This window comes from Meles meles, chromosome 10, assembly GCF_922984935.1.
Source record: "Meles meles chromosome 10, mMelMel3.1 paternal haplotype, whole genome shotgun sequence".
NCBI classification, from domain to species: domain Eukaryota; kingdom Metazoa; phylum Chordata; class Mammalia; order Carnivora; family Mustelidae; genus Meles; species Meles meles.
Window position 1 is genome coordinate 59291355 of NC_060075.1, and position 27534 is coordinate 59318888.

Here is a 27534-nt window from a genome sequence, read left to right on the forward strand (position 1 = left end):
TGTGAAACTATTTTTCTGCTTCCAAGTATACTTTAATATTGACAATAGATAACAGTATTTAAGTTGTTGAACCAGCCATTAAAACTGTGGTCAGAAATTTTTATCTAAGACTATGTATTAAGGAATATAAACATAATAGAGGCAGTAGTACTGCCTTGAGATCATCACAGTGAACACAGATCTTTGTACAGTAACACTAAATCAATCTGGGCCTCAAGCAGGTGCCTACTCAGGCCACTTTTCCTGTGGGTATTCATTCTCTTTGCTGGGCTTGCCTGCCTTGCCATTCTGGCATCCTAATAAACCTTTCTTAATCAAGCCTGCTTGCCAGTGTTGGAAGGAATCAGAAACAACGGTGACATTGGGAGTCGAAAATGCCTTTCCTCTATTTCTAATTCTATGTCCTTGAGTCGCTATGGGTATAATTTTTGGTTTTTCTGGGCCTTTATTCACACCTGTAAATTTTAAGGTTTGGACTAAATGTCTAAAATTTCTTTTGGCTCTGATTTTATGGTTCAGAAACCAGTAAAGGGCTAGGCATGGCAGTGATTACCTATTAAGAAAAACTGGGGGCGCCTGGGTGGCTCAGTGGATTAAGCCGCTGCCTTCGGCTCAGGTCATGATCTCAGGGTCCTGGGATCGAGCCCCGCATCAGGCTCTCTGCTCCGTGGGGAGCCTGCTTCCTCCTCTCTCTCTGCCTGCCTCTCTGCCTACTTGTGATCTCTCTTTGTCAAATAAATAAAATCTTTAAAAAAAAAAAAAAAGAAAAACTGACTAGAGGTTGAAAAGATGCCCAGTGTTCATTTGGTTAGTGACAGAAGCCTAAGTTAGTATGAAGTATTAACACAGCCCAAACACGCTGAGCTGACGGACTGATGCAGTCAAGGTAAATGAGAAGTTGTAGTAGTAAAGACTTTGTCAGGTGAATCATGACAAGGGTGCTCCGGCTTGTGTTAGAGAATAAACAGTTGCTTTGAACTAGATTTCACGCTTTATTTCAGACCATTAATTTCAAGAGATTTATTTCAGTGACTGAAATACTGGTCTCAGAAAGCTCTAGTTATAACTGATCTTCTAGCTTACAGAATTAAAACAGATTTAGCCACATATTTCGTTGTTAGATTTGTTAAAACAGCAATTAAATATTAAAATGCATTATTAATTGAACAAAAAAAGTAAATCCCTATTGCTTGATTTAGAGCTGTTGCCCTTTTCTTGGAGTGCAGTTCTCATCTGGGTGTCTGTTTGTGTCAGCTTGTTTTCCTGCAGCATGTATTGTCATCTGTGCTTTACTGCTCCGTTAGCTGGGAGTCTGTATAGAGAGGAAATTGACCAGGGAGAAGTGTACGTGTGTTTTTAAGATTATTGGAGACGGTCATTTGAAACTGATAGAAAATGTCCTCGTCTGCCTCACCCTACAATACACTTAACTGGTTAAATTAACACGCCATTACCCATTCATACAAAAGGAAAGGGAAACTACTAGTTCACAGAGTACACACTTTATGGACGCAAAATAAGTAGTATGTGATACATTCCTGCTTTGTTATTAAGAAGTTAAGGTATGGGGCGCCTGGGTGGCTCAGTGGGTTAAAGCTTCTGCCTTCGGCTCAGGTCATGATCCCAGGGACCTGGGATCAAGCCTCACAAATCGGGCTCTCTGCTCAGCAGGAAACCTGCTTCCTGCCCCCCCTCTGCCTACTTGTGATCTCTGTCTGTCAAATAAAGAAATAAAATCTTAAAAAAAAAAAAGTTAAGGTACTTGCACAGGTTCGAAATCTGTTACATGGCAAACACAAGATCCAAATTGCAGCATCATTATAATAACCTGTTAGGTTTCCTGAAATTGATAGTTAAAACAATGTCATGCTTTATTCTACTACATCCTGCTTATAAAAAGTATAATTACTTATACAAATATCTTTTCAATAAGATTGGCAGCACAGTGTAAGGACTGGTCTATTTCCTTAGCTAGTTAGTTGGAAGTACATTCAGCAGTTCAGTTTTTATTAGCATATTGTCTGTCTTTTTATCTCTGGTTTTCATCTTTTTGGTTTAACTTTGTGGGTTAGTCCTGATGTTGAGTATGTTTTAGATATACATGCCTTAGGGGAATAAGTGTATTTGAAATGGAAGAAAATAGGATGACTAACTCCATTATTTTCTGATAGAATTCATTGAAGGAGGTTCAGGAAACACCCTATTTGTGTTTAATGATACTAAATTCCTTTCAATGTAAATTCTTTTTCTTAACCATAATGGTCTGCAGGGTAATGAGAAAACTGTAAGGAATACATGTTTTATCCTCCAATTCTAAGAATAACTAAAACTTCTAAAATGCTTTGGTCAGGGTTTTTTCTTTTTCCTTAAGGTAATTGGAAGTTTCTTTAGACGTTAAAAAAAATGTCCAAAGCCTGACTTAATCTGATGAAGATAGGTTACATCATTGGTGCAGTCTGTGTGTTCCCTACCACAAAATATTAAATGGAATTAAGAGTATAGGGAAGTTAAACTTTTTCCCTTTCATTAGAAGTAGGCTAGTCTACTTGCATACCTGATTTTGATGTATTTGGGAATGCATAAATGCCCTTTGTTTTCAACCCTCCTCTGAATCATGCTACATCATGTCCTGGTGGTCTGTAAAGCAGTATAAATAATATGTGAAAAAAATCTTAAAATGTAGCACTCAATATACAGTTCAGTAAATTTTACTTTTTTAAAAAAACTTTTTAAATCAACAGAATAGGAATCATACTTTTTTTTAAAAAAAGATTTTATTTATTTATTTGGCAGAGAGGGATCACAAGTAGGCAGAGAGGTAGGCAGAGAAAGAGGGGGAAGGAGACTCCCTGCTGAGCAGAGAGCCCAATGTGGGCTTTGATCCCAGGACCCGAGACCATGACCTGAGCCGAAGGCAGAGGCTTAACCCCCTGAGCCACCCAGGCACCCTAAATTTTACTTTTTATATTCACCATGACTTTATTTATTCAGGTGAAGGAATTTATTAACTTTTATTTCTAAAAGGAACATCTTTTCTCACATAATTTTTCAAGAGGAGTTGTAACTATCAAGTTGTATAATTAAAATGTCCTCTTATTTTCAGTAAGACATGGTAGAAGCTTAATTTACTAAGAAAAAATTTATTCTCATCCAATGTAAATGATAAACAGCATAATTATATACCCCTCCTCCACCCAGGGTAGCTGTTTGCTTCTTGATTCTATTTTCTGGAAGATAAAACAGTGATAGCATTTAAAGTGGTATTAAGGTTTGGTAGTACTGTTTAGTATGCACCCAGGTAAAGTAAAGCCTGAGAAGGCAGGAACAGAAACAAACCAGGAGACCCCAATTAGAGTTCTCAGTTTCTCTTCTGTATTTGACATCATAAATGCTAGGCTAGAAACAGTATAAGGATATATTTGTTAATGCTGTTGTTAATACACTGAAGCCAACCATGAGAAGGGGGACTATCACAGTAATAAAAATCTACAAGTTTTGAAATTATGCTGTTGGGTTCGGATATTGGTTCTTAATCTCTCAATCTGTGTCCTTAACCTCATTTTCTTCACGGTTAAGTAGATAGTACTTTAATCCCTATCTCAAGGGGAACTTTGGATGAGCTAACCCATGTGAAATTATGACCAATACATAGGTCTTCAGTAGTCAACAACTACTAAATGTTGCTTCAGCCTTTCTTTTAAAAATTATTTTTAACTTCTTTAATTTTTCTTCTTACCATAAACTTTTTTGCTTGAACAAAATAGTGCTGAACCTGTAACATTCTTGTGGTACTAGCAGCTTTCTAAGTCTGACTAATCACATATCTTTTTTTCTGCTGACACGAGTGCTTTTTCTCATACTGGGGCTTAATTTCATCCTTTAGATCACAGCTGAAGTATCAACTCCTTATGAAGCCTTCCTGTCTGTTTTCTCCTTATTTTCTAATTCCCTTTCTAACTTCCTTTACTTTGATCTGTAATAATTTGGTTTGTGTACTTGTCTGTTACCTTTATTCCCTGAAATTACATTGTCCATGAAGTCAGTTGTCTTGTTCATTGTGTTTGCTTCAGAGATCTTGTTTGGTTTTGATAACTGACCATTAGGGCCACTTTTCACTTCCTTTTATATTTTAAGTTCACTAACGAAGAATGAGCCTCTAAAACCTTAGGCCCCCATGCTTGGCCCCAATACAGCAGAACCATTGCCCTGTGCATTCCTGCTTTCTACCTATGACCATGCTATGAAGCCTTGAGTGTGCTGCATCATTTCTAAGTCTTATAAGCGATAAACCTTTATTTCTCCCCCAACTGTCCTGATGGTTGTTGCTGAAGGATGTCTTGGAATTACAGTAAGAACCAACAGGGTTGGTCTAGTCATAACACTGTTTTGGAGACAGGAGATGCCTATGGGAGGCTTCCTGGGGCTCAGGTGAGTGTCCCTGGACATTGGTAGCTGATAGCATTACTACCAGTAGGCTGAGACTGACACAAAACAGAAAGAATAATAAAATTGAAAGAAAGAATAGAAGAAGTTTATATTTTTAGTTGAAATGAATTATCTTTACTCTTGTCTCATGTTGGTACAGCAGTTTACTACAAGCATTTATTAAACAACACATTAGAACACTGAAATATACAATGGGCTCTGAGGAAGCATTTCTATAGGGAAGTGAATTTAGCAACACCTTAACAAAACCTTTATATCTCGATGCAAAGGATTCAAGGAAATAAATTGCATTCTGGAAAGAAATAAACTGTCTCTAGCAGCAGTTGTTTATACTTTTAGAAAGTGGATTTCTGATATATAAAATGGCTAATTCTCCATGCTTTATAAGTCTTCCAGGGCTGTGAATGACATTATAGTTCCCAAACTGTAGACTTGAGAGTTGAGTGCTGCCTGCAAATGTGTGGGTCTCTCCTACATTCTCTTATAATGGAATTTTTTGGCATTAAAAGAAAAAAAAAAAACCATGTTCTTTAACAACAAAAATTCAGCAATACTGTGTTCTTTGTATTCCTTTGTGCTGTATTGTCATAGAGATGACATCTTCATACACTGTATGCCCTTCAATACTCATTTATAATTACTGTTCTGTTTAAATCAAATAAAAGGGTACAGTATACTTGTCTTTTTTTTTTTTTTTTTTTTTAAAAGACTTCATTTATGAGTGCTCATAGTGAGCACATGAGCAGGATGAAGGATAGAGGGAGAAGCAGATTCCCTGCTGAGGAGGGAGCATGATGTGGAACTCAGTCCCAGGATTCTGAGATTATGACCTGAGCTGAAGGCAAATGCTTAACTGACTGAGCCACCCAGGCACCCCATACTTGTCTTTTCTATTAAATTTTGTATGTAGTTATTTTTATTGGTTACTGTCTATTTTTTCAAGTTAGCCTCAAAAACTCTCTTTGGTATTTCTTCCAGATCATTCTGGCTAGTAAAACATTGTATTACCGTTTGCTTCCATGGAATGTTATACTTCATTTCTGAAGGAGTATTTTGTTGGATATAAAATTCTTGGTTGACAGTCTTTTTTCTTTCAGTGCTTAAAATATGTTCTGTCACTGCCTTCAGGGAGTTCATCAGACATGGTTCCTTTGGCTTGTTAAACATGTTTAAAATAACTTGAATCTTCAGTAAGTCCGAAGTCTTGTCTGTCTCAGAACAGTTGTATGGTTTTTTTCTTCACATATGCTCTTGTTTCTTGGTATGTCTGCTAATTATTATTAAAAACTGGCCATTTTTAGTCATATGGCAATTTTGGAAATCAGACCCATCCCCCTAGAGTTTGCTGTTTCTCCCATGGATTTGTTAAATGACCTACCTGAATTCTGTAGTACATATATTCTTCTCTACTATGTCGTATGTAGCCAGTGAAGTCTTTGCTGGGATAGTTCAGTGGTCAGTTAATGGGAAGAGATTTCTGTGAGTACTTGGAACAAACTATGTTCCCTGCTTTGCCTGGTGTCTTTGCATGTAGAGGCACTTTAGCTATGCTCAGGAGAACAGTTCACAATTCTGGCTTCATTCTCACTTCCTGCTTGTGAAGGACAAGATGAGTCTGGATTAAGAGCACAGGACCTTCTCAAGTCTTTTGTGGGCTTGTGTTCAGCCTTATGCATGTTCATAACTAGACACCTAGGAATAGCATTTGAGCTTTTCAAAGCCTTATCTGGATATCTCATTCTTTAGCTTTTCCTCTTAATGGTTCAGGTTAGCTTATTGTTGGCCTCAGTTGTTACCACCACATTAGGCCACTGCTGCTGTAAACAATTACTTTTGATACTTTTTAGCACATGCTTGCAGGGAACACTCACTTGGAAGTCTGACTTACGTCAAAAAAACAAAACAAAACAAACAAACCTTGAAACTTGGGTTTTTCATGGGACTTGTGGACAGGCGAAGGGATGAAACTATGACAGCTACTTGGAGATTAGGATTTGGAGAAGCTCCAGTTTTGTTCTGTGTTACCCAGTGGCTGCTAGGCTTCTGTTTTTCACTGCGGATGTAGGCTATTGGTTTTCAAGATGACCATTATAGTCAGAGGAAACTGTGAGGTTGGTTGGGGAGAACAGGGTAGGTTAAAAATGCACACCATTCACTTTCTGTTTTTTTCTTTTCTTTCTTTTTTTTTTTTTTTAACCAAGCTTCAGCATTAGCTATAGGAACAAACATTCCATAGACTGTCACATGGATTTGATTAATTTCCAGAGTTCTGAAAAAGTTTATTTTCATAATATCTTTCAATGTTCTTGTTGCTTTTATGGAGAAAAGAATTATGGTGCCCTCAACAACTGTATTTACTTGATTTAGTGCCCTTAACAACTAACAATATTACTTGATTTTTTTTTTACCTGTTGTCTCAGATGTCTGAGTTTAAGAGTGTCAAGTCAAATATACAAGAGCCAAATATACCAAGGTTAATTCTTGACCATATACTTTTTACTTGACATATCCATCATGTTATTTATTAATTACATTTTGATACTAAACACATATCCTTTAAATGTCTTTTCCTTTAAGTTGGAAATCTATTTCTCTAAAATGTACCTTTGTGCTGGTTTTGCCTTTTAATTACCATTAAGGAGATCTGATTTGCCTAATTCAGTGGAGTGGGGATTTTGAGTGTATTCTGTAGAAATAGAGTAAATGAAAAATGCTAAACTTGGAAAGGTAAATCATAATTTTCTAACCTGTGTTCCATGGAGTATTCTTTAAGATAAGTAAGTTTTTGGGAAAAGGCCTCATGGTAAAATATATTTGAGAAATAATAAACACAATATTCCCCACCGGAATATTTAAAATGGGTATTAGTAACCAAAGACTGTCAAGAAGTTGCTGAAGTGTAAGGTAGCATTTCCCAAACTTACTTGCATAAGGAGCATTTTCTGTGAGTAGTACCCTGAAAAACAACATTTCTGCACAAGAAGCCAGGACACCTCTAAACAATAATATTCACTTACGTTAACTTTCTATTTCGACTACAGTTACAGAGAAGATATGCATTGGTGAGTAGTGGTGACAAGTTGAGATAAAGGCAATCTTACTTTGCTGGAGAATAGAAATGTACTTAGTTTGGCTAAGCTATTCATTAACCATACTTTTTCGGTATTGAAGAGTTAACAAATTGACAGAACTAAATTTTTATTTGTGCTATATAGGACTTTAAGAATGCAGTGAATTGGTTCTTCTTGCTTCACACAGTTGTAAATATATAGAAATTTTTAATGTGTGTATATATGTGATGGATTGTGCATTTTATTGTCTTTAAGGTAATATGATTTCATATACTTTATCACTTGGAAGAAAGAAAGCTACAGGAAACTGAAATAGAATTTTGAGCTCCTGATTCTTGGTGATGGACAATTTAGAAGTTTGCAAATTTAGGGAAGTCTACTGAAACCTTTTGAAATGGGCAAGAATATTTTCTGGTCCAATCTGTTTAAAAATCCCAGAGTTTAATGCAGTATTCTTTGTACTTGTAGCTTACATCATGGTTTCTAGATACTTGGCCTTTTCATGTCTTTCTGTGATTCTAAGCGAATGGGAATTAAATTTTATTTTGGCCTTTGGTTTTTAATAACTGAAGAAATTCTTTTAAACTAATCTGACCATAAAATCCCTGGCTTTTCTTGTCTGTGTGCCTATATACATGTATGTGGAATTTGCAGTAGTTTTGTATTCTATGCAGTTTACAAATGAGAAAAAAGACTGGGCACAATGTGAAGAAGTACCACTAAGGATTTTCCACTTAAGTGTAATACTTGCAAATTGAAGTGAGTGTATTTTTTTAATCAAATATTAAGTATATATAATCTGAGGATCTGATAATATTCTGAAAGCAGAATGCATGAATTTTTAAGGAATATCAACCCTTCTCAAAGTCATCCAAAAAATAGAAAAAGGAAACATTCCAAACACATTTATGAGACCAGGATTACCCTGATACAGAAACCAAGGATGCCTTAAGAAAATCAAATTGTAGGGGCACCTGGGTGGCTGGGTGGTTAATAAGCCTCTGCCTTTGGCTCAGGTCCTGGGATCGAGCCCCACATCAGGCTCTCTGCTCGGCGGGGAGCCTGCTTCCTCCTCTCTCTCTCTGCCTACCTGTGATCTCTCTCTCTCTTTGTCAAATAAATTAAAAAAAAAAAAAGAAAAAAAATCAAATTGTAGGCCACTATCTCTAAAGAACATAATTCAAAAATCCTGAACAAAACATTACCAAACTGAATGTAGCAACACATTGAAAGGATTCTTCACCACAGTCATGGATTGTTTATTCCCAGTGATGGAGGAGAGGGTCACCATCTATGATTGAGTCCGTGTGATATATCACTTAACAAAATGAAGTATAAAAATCTTGATCAACCTCCATTTTTAGTAGTCAACAAAATAGAGGGTTTATAGAGGAGATATACTTCAACATAATAAAGGCTATAGATGACAAGCCCAGATAAATCATACTCAGTGATGAAAAGCTGAAAGCCTTTCCTTTAAGATCAGAAAAAAGACAAGGATGCTCACTATCCCCACTTTCATGCAACTTAATTTTGGAAGGTCTAGCCAGAGCAATTAGGCAAAAAAAGGGAGACATCCAATTGTAAAGGAAGAAAATAATTCACTATTTGCAGATGACATGGTATATGTAATAAACCCTTAAAGGGTCTACTGAAACTATTAGAATGATTACATTCAATAGTTACAGAATTCACAATCAAAACACAGAGACTTGGTTTCTATACACTAATACCATGTACAGTTGCATAAAAAAGAATAAAATATGTAGGAACAATTTAACCAATGAAGTGAAAGACTTATGTGTTGAAAACTAGGATTAAAAAAATAGATTGAAGACATAAATCTTGCCATTGAAAGATTTTCATGCTGATGGATTAAAAGAATCAATATTGAGGATGTCCATACTAAAAGCAATGTACAGATTCTGTGCAATCCCTATCAAGGTTCCAGTGGCATTTTTCATAGAAATAGAACAAATTATCCTAAAATTTGTACAGAACTACAGAAGATGATGAATAACCAAAGCAGTCTTGAGGAAGAACAAATGTGGAAACATTAAGCTTTTTGACTGCAAACTACTTTACAAAGCTACAGTAACTAAAACACTGTGTTATCAGCATGTTTATGATATTATTGATTGATAATATCAATATCAATGGAACAGAGAGCCCAGAAATGCATACATGTATATGGTCACTTTATGACAAGTCAGGAACATAGGGGGAAAGGACATTCTTTCCAATAAATGGTATGGGTGACACTAGGCAGCCATATGTATAAGGCTATTGATAGATATAAGATAGACCTAAGATAATTTAACATTATCTTGTACCAAACACAAAAAGTAACTAAAAAATATGCTAAACACTTGAACATAAGACCTGAAACCATAAAACTCCAAGCTAGTCTTGGTGGTAGGTTCCTTGACGTTGACCTTGGCAATGATTTTTTTTGGATCTGACCTCCAAAACAAGAACGGACACAGAAATAAGTGAGACTACATCAAACTGAAAAGCTTCTACACTGTGAGGGGAGAAGACAAAACCAAAATTCTATCTACTGGATGGGAGAATGTATTTACAAATCATGTGTCTGATAAGGGATTTATATAAAAAATATATAAAGGTGAACCCCTACAATTCAAAAGAAAAATATCTTTAAAAAATGGGCAGATAATCAACACATTTTTCAAGAAGAACGCAGCTGGTTCATAGGTACATGAAGAGATGCTCAACGTCACTAATCAGGGAAATGAAAATCAGAACCACAATCAGCTATCGCCTCACACCAGTCAGAATGACTAGTATCAAAGAGCCAAGAAATAACAAATGTTGGTGAGGATGTGGAGAAGATGGAATTCTCCTGTACTGTTGATGGAATGTAAATTCGTTCAGCCACACTGGAAAACTATATGGAGGTTGCTCAATTAATGAAATACCACGATTCAGCACTTCTGCTTCTGGCTATTTATCACAAGGAAAGGAAAACCTTCGAAAAGCTATCTGTACTCCTACATTCATTGCAGCATTATTTACAATAGTCAATATATGGAAACAACCAAAATGCCTGTAGATGGTGAATAAAGACAGTCTCTTACGTGGAGTCTTAAAGACAAAACTCAAGTTCATGGTTACCGAGAAGAGATGGGTGGTTGCCGTGGGTAGGAGAAATGAGTGAAGGGGGGTCAAAAGGTAAAAAAGAAAAACATTAAAAAAAACAAACCCTAACAACCAAATTACTGTTTTCTCCCTCGAAACCCAGCAGGGAGGATTTCATCAACAAAGTGTAGGTAAAGAGTTACATATTTATGATTGTTAAAAACAAACCAGCAACTTATGAATTGTGTGCAAGAGTATTATGACTTAATCTAGATATAGCGCTTAAGTGCTTCTCCCAGAATTTGAAGCAAGACTGGTGGTACTGTGTAGCTGTTCAGATTGTTCTGCATTTAATTGGCACAATGAAATATGCAGGATAGAGAAATCCTTTAGTTAGAAGTTAAGGCAGGGTTCTAGAACCTCTCAGGAGACTGAATAAAGGTTTAAACAAGGGGGGGGGGGGCTCATTAAAAAACCCTCAAAGTATTCTGGTTGAATTGGAAGATGTTTTCTCCCCCTAAGTGTTCTACAGCGAGTGTGGTTAATTGCTGTCTAATGTGAAATACATACGTGGTTTTTGTTTTTGTTTTTGTTTTCATACGTGGTTTTTAAATATAGATGAGAGAAGTTAGCACAGGAAGCCTGTTTGAGCTTTCTGGAGAATTGAGAAGAGACTAACATTATGCAGAGTGTCTTAGCCTGAGGTGAAAGCAGTGCAGGATGGGGAACATGGCCTGGCGTTTTATAGCAAGTTAGTGATGGGACACACCCTGTCAGCTATGTTGAATTTCTACTTCTGTGTAAAGTAAGGTTGAATTCGTGTATGTTGTACACAGCACCTTTGTTGCCAAGCTTAAGAGCTTCCCCTTCCTCTTTAGTGCATATATTGATAAATTATATGTAGATAAGGATACATATATAATGATATAAATATACTGACAAATTCAAGATGGAAAACACTGTTTACCATAAGAAACATTTTGAATTAAATGAATATATGAAAGAAAGAGCATTTGAACCTGGAGAGAACACATGCTTATCTCCAGCAGCTAATCCCTTGGAGTTTCTTTCTTTCTTTCTTTCTTTCTTTCTTTCTTCCTTCCTTCCTTCCTTCCTTCCTTCCTTCCTTCCTTCCTTCCTTTCTTTCTTTCTTTCTTTCTTTCTGCTGCACAAGATGCACTCAGAACTTTGGTGTTCAAGGTGCTTATTAGTTCACACCATTGAGTCCTGGCCACCTTCCTTTGTTTTTCCCCAAGGCTGTGATCTATTTGAAGATAATAAGTTTCACCTGGAGTGAATTGGCGACCTCCCCACTCTGAGAAATGAGAAAGGAAAACTGTTTCTTTCCAGTGGGTGATTGAAAGGATGCTATGAAATATTTCTAATCTTTCAGGAAAAATGTGACAAAGTTAAAACATGAAAATGAATTGGAAGATCCTATTCCAGGAACTTATTTTTACTCTATTTTAACCCAGAAAGACATCAAGATTCAAACTCCTCTTTTTCTTTGACATTGCAACAAGGTAGCCAGAAATGGTACTAGCAGGGGAAAATAAAAACAGCTTTGGGGCACCTGGGTGGCTCAGTGGGTTAAAGCCTCTGCCTTCAGCTCAAGGTCATGATCCCAGGGTCCTGGGATCAAGCCCCACATCAGGCTTTCTGCTCAGCAGGGAGCCTGCTTCTCCCTCTCTCTCTGCCTACTGTGATCTCTGTCTGTCAAATAAATGGATAAAATCTTTAAAAAAAACAAAAACAGCTTTTTCATGATTTGGTTGTTTTCAGGCACTAGACAAAATTGGTCCCAAAATGGTCCAGTTTTAAGACTATACTTTCAGGGATCATTTCTATAGTTTGTTACTAGAGAAGTTTCTCTGAATGTGTAGAGTAACCAAAATGGTCCAGTTTAGAGTTAGATCAGGAAGGACGTTTTACATCTGTTTCTGTGCATATGAGTGATCAAGAGATAGCCTGTAGTCTCCAGTGTTACCACTCTGAAATCTTTCATAAGCACCCTTTGTGGAAAAAACCCCACACAACAGAATCTCCACAAGATTGGGAAAGAAGTCTTCAGGTATGTTTTGAATTTCTCTCTCTCTCTTAACCTCAAAACATAACACATGCAAAATTAATGAAATATTTTTAACATAGGTTAGTCACTTTTTTCCTAGGAATTTTGCTCCAGCTTTTCTGTGGTCCCAATGCCTACAAATTAAGATAATTTTAGCTCACAATGAACTTGATGACTCTTCTTCTTATATGAGGATTTCCTAGAGATACAGTACCTCTGTGATGGGCTTCGTAGGGCAGACAATCTATTTTGATCCTAGGACATCCATATTTTGAGAGATTTCTTTCTTTAGGCTCTACATATGTTTCCTCCTACTCTTGATATTTTCACAATGAAAACTAATTAGCTGGTTTTTTTTGTTTTGTTGTTTATTAAGCCTCTGTCTGTTAGACGTCTGTTTAATATCATGAAAATCCTTGGGGGGAAATAATGCTTTTGTATACACTGAATAACAGGGAATAACTGTCAACACTCAGGGAATAATAATTATTAATCAAGGAGGGAATGCATTTCCTTCAGAGGACGGAGACCCGCGGGCGGGTAGGAGTCCTATATTTTGTTGTTAGTGCTTCACTGAACTTTTTTTTCCTCTAGTTTTTCTTGATGAATAAATATTATGATCTTAGTTAGGAAAGAGTATTATTAGATCAATTTTTTTTTAAGCATAAAGACTAAATTTCTAACAGTTTTGGGACAGACCATCCTTTCCTTTTATGTTGCCAAGTCCACTATATGTTACCAACATGTTACTCTAAAAGGAGTAAGTACTATTCCTTGTGATGTTGGTTGGATAGTAGATGTGTTCTGTATATGTTTACTTACAGTTAAAAAGGAAATCCTAGGAACCTCAGATAATGTAAGGTGAGAAGATACTAGCAGTGTTCATGCTGATGTGAAGCTGAGACTGCGGACTTCACATATATGTCCAAGAAGAACTAGGGTGCACTCTTACAGAGTTTCATTCAGATACTCATCATTTGGTTTGTAAAAGGTTTTTGGATAATTTGGCCATAGTTACAAATGATCATCAGTGGTGTTCTTGTGGTTACACAGTCCCCAGTTCTGCGGGACAATTTTGAGGTAATTGCCTATAATAAGGATTCTTACGCTTGCTGTAATTTTCCAATGTCCAGGGAACCTCCCTATCTCTTGTGTTGGCAAAGAAGAGAGACTTGAAGTTTTTTTAAGAAAGACCTGTGAGTTTCTGGAAAAATACAATTGGTAACTGGCAGGTTGTTGAGACCTTTGTTAGAACCAGGTTTTTTGTTGCTTTATGATAAGTAGTTTTTTTGTTTTGTTTTGTTTTGTTTTTTTGTTCTGTTTTTTTTTTTTTGTTTTTTTTTTTTGCTATTCCTCTGCTTCATTTATTTCTGTTTCTTGTAATGAGCTTTAGTTGCCATAGTTCTTCAGACATAAGAAGAACATGTGCCATCATAGGCTTGGCTTCCTTGTCCAATTTGCATGTTCTTTTTTTATGTTGTAGTGCAATTTTTTTTTGCAGATGGAATGTTATTTACTCTGCTTTATTTATTCACCCAGATCATAAGCCATGGATCATCTGACAGACAGGCAACTCTGGGTATATGTCTCCACCAGTAGACAACAGCAGACTGGGGTTGGGGAGGGAAGAAATCACAGGAAATAAAACAAGGTTGTTACTGCTTTAGCTAGGACTGTGGATTAGGTATTTCCTTAAAAACAAAAAACAGGGGGGCAGGGTAAGCACCCAATATATGTACTATACTCAAAACAAGTTCAAATATACAGAATGTCATTTGATGATTTCCTAATCATGGGTGGGAGTAAAAGCAGACAAATGGAGGCAAATACTGAAAACTGAAAACCTCAAATTGTTGTAGGCATTTCCACTACTGAGATAAAAATGAGGAGGACATTAGAATTGTCACTTGACAACTCGGTTGTTACATTGTGGACAGATTACACAAGGAAAATGAGGTTAGAGACTGTGTAATGGAGAGTGTACTAGAGGCAAGGGCCAGGGCAGTAGTATATGAAATGCAAGGGTCTAAGCACATCAAAGGCTGTGTGAAGGCCTGGAGCCCTTGCTGTTTGCCAGTAGCATACTCTGCTGATGCACAATGCAATCCATAGAACATGCAGGGAATGTGCAGAAAGTGATCTGCTTACTGGGCTGTGTTTTTGCCTTGTTTTATACCTGTTGATAACAAATAAGATCTCAACTTCTTGTAGCTAAGGGGATTTATTAAATTCCTTAGAAGAGGAAGTTAGCTATTATAGAAGAAATACTACAATCGAGGTGTTCCTAGATAACCTTCTAGTCTGCCCAGATGATCCTGCTATAATAATTTCTTTCCAGTCTCTAGCTGTCTGTGCTATGAAGTTCATTCTGCCCAGGGTCCATGGTTAAGCTCTCTGCGGGTGAGGGACAGGTATGCAGGTCTTAGTTCATTCTGTGCTCAACAAGCCTTTGTGGATGTGTGTGTTAATATGCATGTTTGGTATAATACCTTTGTTAGCATGCATATATATATTTGATAGACTGATTTAAAAACAAATAGGGTTTAATTTTTTTCCCATCATCCAGCTTATATGGTGTAACATAATGCCAGTGCATTTGAGATCTTCAGTGTGAGTTTTTTTTGTTTGCATCTCTGTCCTGATTCTCTTCCCTTCCCTGCTATTATTGTGTTTAATTTTGTGTTAATAATTTTCTTGCCTTTCTCTTTAGTCTTAACACATAAGTAGAGTGTCCAAAAATTGCTTGGTTTTGAATATTTTTGTGAAGAGAATCAGCATACTCATAATATTTTGCTGTGATTTTTTGTACAATGTCTTTGAGACTCCTGTTGCATATATTTGTGGCTTATAACTGGAGTTACTTATTATACTATAGACTGTTCATCGAAGTCTTCCTAGCTGTTGATAAATTTGAAAAAAACTTTTTCAACAACTTAGTTTGCCATTGCTCTATCATGGGTGTATAATAAAAATTCCACAAACTTAGAAGTTCAGTGTTAATCAGTTTACACTTAAGTTTCTGTGGGTTAGCTGAGGTTCTGATCTTCGACTTGACTAGATAGCTCTGTTTTGGAGTAGCTCTGCCTCACATTGCTGGTGTACATACATAGTCTGGACAGTTTCCCATTCTTCACCCTTCTTTGACCAGCAGTTTATCCAGGTGTGTTCTTTTACAGAGATGCAGAGGTACAAGAGAGTGCAAACACCCAGGGTTTCTTAAAGCTTAGATTTGGAACTGGGACACTGTCCCTTCTGCCTCCTACTGGATAATGCAAATCATATGACCAAACTTGCAGTGAATTAATTTTCTCCATCCTCAGGCTTTAGCCATCATGGATCTGTTCTGTGTCTCTATAGTTTCTCGCCTTCTAGAATGTCATACAAATGGAATCATAGATGTGTAGTCTTTTGTGTCTGATTTATTACAGTAAAGCATAACGATTTTGAGGTTCACTTATGCTGTTGCACAGATCAGTCTTTTGTTCTGTTTTACTGCTGAATAGCTTTTTGGGGGTTAGTATTCACCTTAGTGGCCTACTCTTGAGAAAGGTTTAATTCCCAATCTTAGTTATGACTTGTATTATGATATAGATCCGAAAGAACAGAGCCCATTAAAAAAAAAAAGAAGCTACAGAGTTTCATAGATAATGTGTCAGTTAAGAGTTAGCACTGGGGGAACTAAATTGCAAAGTGAAAGACTTGTAAAGGTGTTTAACTATCACGGGAAATATGAGAAAACTAGAGACAAGGCTGAAGATGCTAAATTATTACAAGGAGTAGGCCAGAAAGAGACTATTGGGCAAGTTGTGTAGAAGGTGGATTAATTTTAAAACTGTACTTCTGGTCAATAAAGAACTTTGGGTAATATCTAATTTATGCTTAAAGCAGATTGTCAACGTTTTGATTGTTTACACTAAACTCAGGTTAAATTTTTGGCAACTTACACATTGTGTCAATTAAAAAAAATAATTAATCTCTTGAAATGACGGATGGTTCTTTTCAGCTTTCCCAGCCTATGAACATACCTCTGATATGCATGGGATCTCCTTGTGTTAAAATTACCTGTGTTATTTCCCCCAGCCTTTCTCCTCCTTCTCAGTACCAATTTATTTAATGCCTGGTAAATTTTCCATAAATATTTGCTTAGTAAATGTATAGGTGTCCTTCAGCTTTTTCTGATCATTCCCTTTCATGGTTTCCCCCTTGAATGTTTGGTATACACTTACAACTTCTTTGGAGTATTTTTACTAAGTGTCCTACAGGTAACTTATACCTAACTGATGCCATTAGCTTAACCAATAGACCTACTCTTTTCTCTCCATCTTTCAGGTTGGTTAACTATGTCACCAATTCTGTAGCTACTGGAATAACTTGTGGTTTTGGATTCTCCCTTTTATCTCCTGGACTTATAATCACAATCTCTTGACATTCTGGAAGTAGCCTTGTAACAGTTTTCTTCTGCATAAATTGAAAGCTGCCTTGTGTCTGGGGTTGGATAGTGATAAAGAGTTCCCATTTTTCCCTTAGTTTTTTATTGGGGCTAGATAATGCATGTGTAATATGTCCAGCCAATGTGTTTCTGGGTAATATTCTAATCTTAATTTTATTGCTTTTAATCAGTTTACTTTTTCAGAAATGGTCCATAAGAGAGAAGAGTAGAATATCCCAGTGAAAGCTTTTAATAGTGCTTGACAATATTTGATTGTGAAGGTCAACAGAATGGCTAAGAATACGGTTTTAGTATTACTGGTGAAACTCATTTTCCCATGTTAACTTTTCTCCCCATTTAACCAAAAGCCAAAAAGGAAATAACATCTTCCAGGTAGTGGTCAACTGTTAAGTTTATCTGGTATTTGTCTTTAAGTTCATAAAGAATTTCCTTTGGGTAAGGTTAGCAAAAATATAATAAATTGACACTTTTGTTTTTCAGTTGATAGGTACTTGAACCCTCTTAGGAGTATAACTTTATGTAAACTTACTTAAAAACTTGTGCACAAAGAAATCCTGTCCTTAGCCAGGTCATTTGTATTTTGTTTTCTGAAGCATGAGAGTTGCTTCTATATTATCAGCCTCATATGGGCTTAGTCTGAAATTGCTTATTTATTCATAAAATGATCTGATAAATTGTAAGAACCAAGCTTCTTGGATAACTGTCTCTCGTGCAATTCTAGAATGCATTGCATAATTCAAACAATAAATGTATGCAAAATGCTTAAAGTTTGATTTTCAGATGATAAATGGAATGCAGGTGTTCATTGTTTACCTAATTGTAAGATAGGCTATTTTGTTTCTACTTGAAACATTCTGAGCATGGATCTGTAACTGCAGAGTGAGAAACCTGTGCAAGCATGCCTTTAATTGAGTTTCTCTCTAATGTATATATTGTTCTTTGTTGGGCAAACTTCCCAAGCTGCCTTGCAAAAATAATACTGTGAATGATGTTAAAGCTGGAAGGATAGATAGGTAATTGGATTATTTGTAGCCATGGACCATGACACGATTACCATAAAACAATGGATCCAAAGTTGGATGTGTGTTATAAGAGTTCAAACTTGTGGAATCCTTTCCCAGAAAAATAACCACATTATACACAGAAGATTTTATTCAGAGGTTTTTCAGTCCCTCTGAGGCCTATTCATTTACCTCATGTTAACAACTTTGCTACATTCTCATATACTGTTTATGGGAATATAAATTGAAACCACCTTTATGGAAAACAATTTGATATTAAAATGCATACTCCAGCTTCTGGGTAAAGATAACTGACTGAACACTTAGATAATTTTGATCATTCCTGAAACCCAATTTAAAGCTACTAGAAAGCCAGGGTGCCTGGTGGCTCAGTCAATTAAGCATCTACCTTTGGCTCAGGTCACAATCTCAAGGTCCTGGGATGGAGCCCAGCACTGGGCTCCCTGATGCCTCTCCCTCTCCCCCCTTGTCCTCTTGTGCTTGCTCTCTTTCTCTCAAATAAATAAAATCTTAAAAAAAAAAAAGAAAGATAACCCTACTAGAAAGTGATTAAAAACATAGACCCACAGAATAAGGAGAATAAGAGGGGACAATGGTAAACAAATATCATATACCAAGTAGCTAGAAAGCAGGTGAATTAGTAGTAATTGGCACAATAGATCTGAGAAGTCTCAATTAGAGGAGTGGTAAGGAAAGCTAGGAATTAAAATTATCTACAGTAGAGTTCTCCCCAAAATTGAGGATCTAGCAGCACATTTAGAATTGAATGGAGGGGGTACAAAATATGGAGGGCTCCCTGGACACTATTAGAGAGGCAGTCTGGTGTATAACACATTATCTCTTCTCTATGACCTACCCCTAAACAAAGGATGGTGGGGGGGGGTGTGAAGTATTCTCTGTGTCTGGGAAAAATATTGGGTACAGTTGATGGAATGAGCACCTTGCCTAAAATAGTGACTCACAGACCATGTGCTCATTACTGGCTAAATGGGGAAGGCCATGGCCCCTTATCACACTCAGCAGCTGGTATCGTGGTGGCTTTGCTTTCCATCTTGGCTGAAAATCGGAAGAGTTTTTTTTGGAGAGTCTGTCCAGTCTACAAATAAAGACCTAAAAATACTAACTTCAGAGGTTCCCCTGTAAGCATCTTAACCCCATCATGCTGCTATGAAGCTTACTGTTCACAAACTCCAACTCTGCCATCATTGGTTAACAGCTCTTGAATCTTCCACTCTTAAATAGAGGCTGACGAGTATTACTGGACCATCTAAAGAATGTGCTTACTGTGGAGGATAGAGACTGAGACAGGGAAGAGTAACGTGGAAGATACAGCAAATAGGCTGGGAAACAGAAAGGTTTTAGAAGTTAGTATCATTACAAAGATCAAGTAATTGTAAACAGGAAACAAGCTCACAATGCTTAAAAAAAAAACATTTAGAGAATAAAAGATCTGGGATAAAAAGCAAATCTGAGAAACTCTTTCCCAAAGGACAAAAGGATGAAATACAGGAAAGAAGAGAAAATTAGAAGTGCAATCAAAGAGAGTCAATAGTCAATAACAAAATTGTCAAGAAACAGAAAATAAAAGGGAGGAAATGGCAAAGAAATGATGCAGTAAAAAGTGATTTACAAACTTAACTCTTAGGCTCTTTTTCTCAGAAAGCTATTAGAGGATTTTTTTCCACAAAAATGAGGTAGTCATTGAAGAAAGATTCCATGGAATACAGAAGATAGGAGACCCATGACAGCAAGGAGATGTAGATTATCCCCACAACGATGGTATAGAGAGATTTCAAAATCATAACGTGTGAGTGGCAAAGGACAACCGGGCCATGTTGAAAAAGCTCAGAAGACTCCAAGGGTGATTACCTCAGGAATATAAAATTGGTGAAGTGTCTTGTGTCTAAATATCTGACGAGCAAAATTAAATAAATACCTCAGAGTTAGATGTTGAATGAGTCCTAAGTATCTAGAAAACTAAACACTTAGTTTAGAAGATAAGTCTAATTCCAGGGAAAGACAAAGGCTTCTGAAAAAAAGGAATTCTAATCTATGACTTACCTGGGAGGAATGTTTATATAGTGATGTAAACACTCAATACTGATTTAACCAAAATTATGACATTGACTGGATGGGGAATAGTAAGTATTAGTGTGTTATTGTGGTGAGGTTAGGAGGAGGACAGAATTCTTCAATAGATAGCCAATTCAGAAGACAAAGAAGCAGCATCCCAAGTATGTTCAGAGATACATTGTTATAAGCAGGTTAGGTGACCCCAGTTTTTCAGTCCTTAGACACTGTTATATTTATGTGCCCTTGCCATGGCCTCTTGGTGAGTGAAATAGATTTTCCTGGTTGGTGATTCTGGATTGGGCCTTCTAACTTGCTTTGGGATTTTTAGCGGAAATGATTAGGTAGAGGCTTAATTGTGATTTTCTGTTAGGCTTACGGTCCTGTGGTTCCAAGTATGGCAGTATGAGGAAGGCATACACTGGTTGGTTGCAGCCCCTCCAGTTTGTCTTGCGGAGGGTGACCAGTAGGTTGGAGCTGCCACAGTCAACTCCCAGCAGCGCAGCTAGAAGCACAGTTGTCGCAGCAACCCAGTGTTGTGAGTGAGACGGAAGCTATTACTACATGCCACCGAGATCTGATACTTGTTCCTCTACAATTGTTGACTGTTAAACATGGAAACAAATAATAAATTAATCAGTTGAAAGAAGGAGAAATAATTGCATCTGGGGATGACAAATTACAGTGAAGAGGGTGATGTAAACTTGTAACGAATCTTGTAGGAATATTTGGTTCTTCAAGCCATGTACACTTAAAACTGATAAAAATATAAATTGAAAATGGAATAAAACAACAGGATTGATTGATAGTTGAAGTTCATAAAGGAGATCCAGTGGATAGATAATGGCTGGAGGCTGGTAGGATACTACTGATATATTTTTAATGCCTTCAGTTGTACTTTCCTGATTTTTTTTTTAAAGGGCAGTCTAAGAAAATAGAGGTTTTCCAACCAAGATCACATGGTAGTTTTATGGTGTTGGATGCCTCAGTGAGTTAAAAGGGCAAGATCAATGGGTGAAGAGAGTACAAGAAATGATAGATTGGAGGTTCTGGTCAGAGACTTGAATTGAGGAAATTAAACATGTCAGAGGAGCTGCAGAGAGGGGTGAACTCAAATTGGCAGATGGCTGCCGAAGCAGAGGAGATAGGGATGGGGGCCTGGCAGAATGCGTGAAGGAGAGCGCAAGGCACATGGATGAAAGGCACGGCATAGGGAATATAGTCAGTGGTGTTGTAATAGTGTCCTGTGGTGACAGATGGCGGCTCCACTTCTGATGAGCAGAGCATAATGTACAGACTTGTCCCATCAGGGTTGTTTGAAAGTAGTGCCTGAAAGTAGTGCAACATTTTGTGTCTGCTGTACTTGAATTAAAAAAGAAAAAAAAAAAAAAACTAAAGCAATTGAAATAAAGAACGGATCAGTAAGGGAAAAGGAAAAAAAAAAAATAAAAGCAAGTTTGTAGGGTTGAATTGGTAGGGGGAGCCCGGAGTGGATTCCAGGCTGTTACCGTCACACCCGGGGAGGAGCCGCAGCCGCCCGCCCAGTGGCTGGCTGGGTCAGTGTCACTGCCACCTTGGGCAGCGGGACAGGACCCACTAGCTGCCGCTGCCGCCCTGCTCGGTGCTGCCTACAGGAGCCCTGGCAGCACGGGCAGTGGCGCAGGGGGCGGCGGCGCCTGGCAGCCGGGACAAGGAAATAATCCCAACGAAGGTTTGGGGAACAGTAAAAGGGTTCAGAGTAACTGATATGGTTTCGTCAGGAACGACGACACCAAGGAGTTTGTACACCAGACTGCCATAAAGAACATGGGCAGTACCTTCGCAGTGTAGGAGATGCAGAGGCGGTGGAGTTGGAAGATGTTGAAGGAGAAGAGGGGCAGGGGCAGCAAATGGCACCGGCTCTGGTGGCGCTCTGGTGCAAGGCAGTAAATAATGCAGCAGACCGGAACCATTATCGACGCTATCCACGTGGCAGTGATCGTCCACACAGTTACCAGCAGAATTATCAGAATACTGAAAGCCGGGGGTGGGGTGGGGTGGGGGGTGGTGGAGAACGAGGGCTAGGAGAGTCCTCCCGAAGGGGGGTGCGGGTGTTGCCCACCGCGCAGGCTCTACCGCAGACAGTGGTTCCCATCTTACTATGTATGGGGAGTCCCTGTGGGCACCCACCCCCTGTATTCCGGCCCTGCTGGGCAGGGAGAAGAGATGGAGGGTACTGTGACAGCCAGGGCATAGAACAAGATTGACCATTGAGGCAGAATGTGTATCGGGGTCATAGACTGAGATTCCGCAGGGGGCTTTCTGGCCAAATACAACCTGGAGAGGACAGCAATGAAGAACATAAGGAAAATCAAGGAGACAAGACCCACAGTCAGTAGCCACCTCAGCATCTACTGCTGCAGCTTCAGTTACTGATGCAGATTCCCAGAAGACCCTGAACCACAGGATGGCAAAGAGACAAAAGCAAACCATCCAGCGGCTGAGAGTTCCTCTGCTCCCCAGGCTGAGCAGGGCAGGGCTGAGTAAATAAGGGCTTACTCTATCTACCTTCATCAGGTTTAGTGATCCAACACAAAGAAATGAAGACGACACTGAAAAAATAAAGTTAAAAAAAAGAAATAAAGAAATGAAGATGAAATTCCAGCAATAAGAAATGAACAAAAGATTGAAGCTGAAGACCTTAAGGCCTTGCTTTTGCCCAGTGACCAGATAAATGGAACTGTCTGCATTATCTCTGCAGTGTAGGATTTTTATTACTTTTCCTAAAGACATCTATTTTTTTGTAATGACAAATGTGTTTTTTAAAAAAATGCCTTGTTTTTCTCAATATCTCTTTAAAGGTTTTTAAATAGCTTCATCTAGTCAAGTTAAGATTTTTAAGAACCTCACTTTTAATTTGTGATAAAAGATGATAAACTTTTTTCTTTTTCCAGTCAATAAACAGCAAAAACCGGTTAATAAAAGTCTTTAATAATTGTCAAAAACCCCATGTTTCTAGGATTGATTGATTGATTAAGTAGTTGTTCAGGTGAAGATAAAAGGTCAAGGAAACTTCTAGAGAATTTGAAACTTTTTGTGTATAAACTTGGAATTCAGCCAGTGTAATGTCAGTTGTTGGAACAAAAAGGAAGACTGATCCATCTGCCTAAAACTGCAGAGCTGTGAAGTAGTGAGAGATAATAGTACTATGAAGATTAAAAGATTTTGCCAGATGGCATAAATTCTGGGAGGATAAGACTTTTTCATGGAAGAACAGTGGAGATACGGAATGTAAAGTGCGACTTCAAGCCCTGTCAGTAAGTGGGTTGGGAAAAGCAGTAGATACCTCTTGCGAATGATGTCAAGCAATTGGTATACCTTCAGCTCTAGGAGGTGAAGAACCTGTTACTTAATGAGTTTGAGTGTACTTCAGCATGACAGAATGGTATAGTAGAAAGGGTAGGGAAGGAGGTTAACTATGGGGTAAAGATCCATGAAGGACTGAAAAATACGGGTGGTTTATTTCTTTGGCATTACTCATAAAACTTTACTATACACAGAAGAGAACAGTAAAGCAGTATATACATGACAGAAAGCTTCAACTAGGTGTGATTTACAGAGTACTTTAAAATGGGTAGAGAAAATCCATTACTTTAATGGTCACAATTGAGAATTCATAATGGTTATACACACTTTTCTTTTCTTTTTTTTCCCCATCTTTAGTTTCCCAACTACAATCTTAATTTTTCTCATTTTTCTTGATGGAAACAGGATGTAAGGGAAAGCAGCAGGAAAAGATCAATACACATGGTCAGAGCTACTCCAGTATTGGTATAGAGGAAATCGAACTTTACATAAACATTAGGTGTTATCAGAAAGCTTCTGACTACTTATTAAATCCCAGTTTGTATAGTTAACTATCTAAACTCATAACCAATACCCACTTTATCAAGGAATAGCCATAAACTAGACACTAGACCAGACACCACATGTATCTGTTCCTTTGAATAATTCTCATTCTCTGTTTCTCCAGATGGAACAAACTGAGGAACACACTACTTAACTTCTCCATAACTCGTCATGTGGAAAGATCGCAGTTAGGATCCAACTAACTCCATTGACCTCAGGGTCCATGCTCTTCAACACTTGGCAATAAGGTCTCAAATTCATGAGGGTATACATATACTTCCATCAATTCAGCAAACCCATTTAAAGACTTGTTATAAATTTTAATGGGCAGTTTGCAAATTTCTTCAAGTTGTTAAAAACAACAAATTAAAAAAAATTAATACTTCACACTTACTGTGATGGCAGTTCATATTTCATGATCTAGTAATACACATAAACTATTATTTTCAAATTCAATGTTTAGATGCTTAAATGTTCTGTAACTTAATTATCACCAGAATGTCAGTTTGATTTATCGAAAGTATTTAATACATGTGTTTTGGAAACAAAATCCTTAACTTGGAAACATCTATGTCTTGGGAATACTGATGTTGCATGTAACATTACACTACATAAGTGTTAACATGAATTTTTTCCAGTAGGATACACAAGGACAGCGTACATATACCAGGGGTAAAAAGAGAGCCTGCGTGTCAACTCTGTCCCTTGTTCTTCCTTCTTAGAGGTTTCTCCTGAGACCTTCCAAAGAGATCTATTCATTCTTAAACTGTGCCTATGCATTTCTTTCCATTTGTAGGTACCCTTCTCATTCTGCCGTGTACATAGCAATCATCTTGAGACTCTACTTCACTACCGTGTTAGGATATCCCACTTTTATATCTTTTTATATCCTAGGTCTTCAGGTGGCTAATTACCCTTCCCAATTTTGTGGAGCACTGTGTCCTGAGAGAGTGCAGGGGGAAACTTCTGTTTTCCTATGACTATAAAGAGCTTAGAGACTGTCTGTCACTCCTTTCTAAGAACAACTAAAAAGTTGAGCAAATTGAAAAATCAGCAATGCTTTTTAGATCTGCCAGAAGTGAGGTCACATTTTAAATTTCATTTAAAATACTTTGAACTAAACACAAATGAAAACACTTATTTTGAAATATGGCAGGAGCAGTCCTTAAAGGGAAATGCATAGTATTGAATGTACACAGTAGAAAAGAAGATGCATCTAATTAATAATCTAAAATTCTGTATTAGGGAATTAGAAAAAAGAGCAAATAAATTCCAAAGTAAGCAGAGAAAAATGATAAAAACTATAGCAGAAATGAATAAAATGGAAAACTAAGACAAAAACCCAAAAGCTGGTTTTTTGAAAAGACTAAGAGAATATCCTTACCACACAAGGAAGAGACTATTCAAATTACTAACCCACACAGGAAATAGGGAACATCTTTATAGAACTGCTAGAAATTATAAGGATAAAAGAAATAATATGAGCAACTCTGTCCTCAAAGTTGATAACCTCGGTGAAATGGAATGATTACCTGAGAGAGACAATCTGCCTAACTCATATGAGAGTAGACTGAGTAGGCATATGTCTATTAAAGAAATAGAATCAATAATTTTCTAAAGCAGACTGAAGTCCAGACGCTTTTGCTTATAAAATATAACAGACATTTAAAGAAGAAATTTCAATTCTCTGTATTCTCCCATAGAGGATAGAAGCAGAGGAAGGGATTGCCAACTCATTCTGATGCCAGCCTAATTGTAAAAGCAAAGACATGGTAAGAAAATAACAGCCCACTGTCATGAACATAGATGAAAAATCCTCAAGAAGACATTAGCGAGTAGATCTAACAATGTATGTAAAGAATTAAAGACTTGAGCCAAGTGGGATTTATTCCAGATATTGAAGTCTAGTTCATCTTTTAAAAATCAAACTACGGTACATCACATCCACAGGCCTAAGAAGAAAGACAAAATATTTCAATACATGCAAGAAAAGTATTTGACAAAGTCCAGCTACCCATGGTAGAATCTGAGCAAACTAGAATAGGGGGAGTACTTCCTCAATTTGATGAAGATGAGGTACAAAAAACTTATAGCTGACTTCTTTCTTTTCTTTTCCTTTTCTTTCCTTTTCTTTTCTCTTCTCTTTTCTATTCTCTTCTCTTTTCTTTCTTTCTTTCCTTCCTTCTTCCTTCCTTCCTTCCTTCCTTCTCTTCCTCCCTCCCTCCTTCCTTCCCTTCCTTCCTTCCTTCCTTCCTTCCTTCCTTCCTAGATTTTGTTTTTATTTGAGACTGAGAGACAGAGCACAAGCAGAAGGAGCAGTAGGCCGAGGGAGAAGCAGGCTTCTTGCTAAGCAAGGAGCCTGATGTGGGACTTAATCCCAGGACCCTGGGATCATGACCTGAGCCAAAGGTAGATGCTTAGCCAACTTTGCCACACAGGTGTCCCAATACTATTTTCTTTTCTGAAGATTTATTTATTTTGGAAAGAGCATGCACACAAGTGGGGTGAGAGGCAGAGGGAGAGGGAGACAAGCAGACTTCCTGCTGAGTGAGGGGAGCCCAGTGTGGGCCTCGATCCTAGGACCCCAAGATCATGAACTGAGCGAAATAAGAGTCAGATACTCGGGGTGCCTGGGTGGCTCAGTGGGTTAAGCCGCTGCCTTCGGCTCAGGTCATGATCCCAGGGTCCTGGGATCGAGTCCCGCATCGGGCTCTCTGCTCAGCAGCAAGCCTGCTTCCCTCTATCTCTCTGCCTGCCTCTCTGTCTACTTGTGATCTCTCTCTGTCAAATAAATAAATAAAATCTTTAAAAAAAAAAAAAAAGAGTCAGATACTCAACAGACTGTGCTGCCCAGACACCCCTGCTAACATCATACTGAATGATAAACTAGAAGCTTTCCCACTAAGGTCAGCAACAAAGCAAAAATGTGCTCGCACCATTCCTTTTCAACATTGTACTAGAATTCTTAGTAATAAGAAAGGAAGTAAGTACTCTGATTGGGAGAGGCAAAATAAAACTTTCTTTGCAGATGAGGTAATTGTCTTTGAAGAAAACCTGGAAGAATTAAAGTGGAGATAAGTGATTATAGAAAAGATGCATAATTCAAGGTTAATAAATAACAGTCCCCCGCTATCTTACATAATAGCAAAGAACAGGTGGAACTTGAAATTAAATGTATCATTTGCTTTTAGTGCTCCAAAAATGAAATAAAATACTTAAAAATCTTCCCAAATACATATTAGATCCATAGGAGGAAAACTACAAAACTCTAAGCAAAATTAAAGCACTGAATAAATTGAGATCTAGCACATGTTCATGAATAGGAAGACTTAGTAGTAGCAACATGTCAGTTCTTCCAGTGTGGTCTCTAGACTCAAAGCAATCCCAGTGAAAAACCCAGCAAGTATTTTTGTGGTTGTA

General features: G+C 37.6%; 1 protein-coding gene and 2 pseudogenes across 4 annotated transcripts in view; all 3 read left to right on the forward strand.

Annotated features, from left to right (window-relative positions):
- CRPPA (CDP-L-ribitol pyrophosphorylase A) overlaps positions 1-27534 on the forward strand; it is a 318329-nt gene that overhangs the window by 58308 nt on the left and 232487 nt on the right. The window lies entirely within an intron of this gene.
- Positions 12436-12514, forward strand: LOC123952321 (annotated as a pseudogene).
- LOC123952104 lies at positions 20632-22752 on the forward strand (annotated as a pseudogene).